Genomic DNA, 1503 nt, shown 5'->3' on the forward strand with positions numbered 1-1503 from the left:
TGTTAACGAATATATCTCAAAATGATCCATACACAGTATCTAATTTGCTGTTTCAAACAGCATTATGTGCTAGGTGAACGTGGTGGCATTTTCATGCAATTAATTCAGCAGCAATTAATTCAGCAACCATATCATTAATTCAGGGATGAAGGCTGAGGGCAGGCCTGTCTCCAACCCATCTAGCTTGAAAGGGACGAGGACTTGATACCTGAGATATTTACTAACCAAGACTAGAAGTAGAATATGATATTCCTTCCACATTATGCTGACTAAATAGTCTCCAGCTAACAAATATCTCCATCAAATGCTAAAAATTTAAGATGTGCTGCATACTCTGAAAATATAGAGAATTCATATTTTTATGAACTTGTTTATCTCATAATTATATGACAAAACCGTGTGAGTTCTTTGAACATGTTTTCTTAAAAATAATGTTTATATTCTACCAAATTCTGGTTCATTTGGTGAATCAAATTGGTCTATCTAGTCAATTTGGCCAATCTAGTCAATTTTTGTAAATCAGTTACAAATTCAAGATACTTTATTTGATATGATGCATTTTGTGATGCATTTTCAATGAGAAAATAATTGTGACTCGATGATTAATTCTTCCAAATATTTACGGAAGAAATCACATACAAAATCATCCACACAAAAAAGAAGACTTTCCATTTCATTGTGTGAGACCAACATTACATCTACACCAAATCAAGACAGAGACATCACAAAGAAAAAAAGTCCCCAAGCTACAGATCAATATCTCTTATTAACAGAGACAAATATTATAATTAATTTATTAAATTCAGCAATATATAAAGACAGCATACTAAAACTACGAGGGTGCACCCTGAGTATGCACGCCTGGTTCAGCATGCAAAAAATCAATTAATACAACTCATCATATAAGCAGACTTTAGCCAAAGAAAACCATGAAATATTTTCAAAAGGTGCAGAAATATTTGGAAAATTTTGCATTTTACAAAATATTGTACCAATTTATGGTATTTTTTAAAAAAATTAGAAAACCTAGAAATTAGTCTGGTGAGAAGCATTTTAAAAATGCAATAGAAGACTATGATTTGAGGGATCATTTTTGAAGTTTTTTAACTAGAGGTTTCTCTGGTCCTGTCGAGCACTGGAAGACACAAGGAGGAGCCAGAGAATCCTCTTCTGAGCACAGCCCGTTCTAGGTGTTACTTTTGTAACTGCCTTTTATGACTGATGGTTATTTTTCTCTTCCCTTGGAAGAGCAAGGGGGAGAGGATGCAGTCTGAGTGGTTCTGTGAAAATTAAAAATGCAACAAACATAATATTCAATGGTAAGAAATTGAGTGATTTCTTCAAAGCTGAAAGAGAAGACCGCCACTCCTTCACTTAACACCGCTTCTATTTATCACTCACCGATACAGCAAAGAAAAAGAATGATATTCCTAGTTAGAAGATTATTTAGTTAGAAATACCTTATGGGATCTTGAAAATTAAAAAGCAATAAGAATCACCAAA

At 33.3% G+C, this 1503-nt stretch overlaps 1 non-coding gene across 1 annotated transcript; it reads left to right on the forward strand.

Annotated features, from left to right (window-relative positions):
* Positions 1–1068: 1068 nt before the first annotated feature.
* On the forward strand, positions 1069–1279 carry LOC129402732 (small nucleolar RNA U3). Its single transcript, XR_008628788.1, has one exon. It is a non-coding gene; the product is annotated as a small nucleolar RNA U3 (small nucleolar RNA).
* The last annotated feature ends 224 nt before the right edge of the window (positions 1280–1503 follow it).

The sequence above is a fragment of the Sorex araneus genome, chromosome 2, assembly GCF_027595985.1.
Source record: "Sorex araneus isolate mSorAra2 chromosome 2, mSorAra2.pri, whole genome shotgun sequence".
NCBI classification, from domain to species: Eukaryota; Metazoa; Chordata; class Mammalia; order Eulipotyphla; family Soricidae; genus Sorex; species Sorex araneus.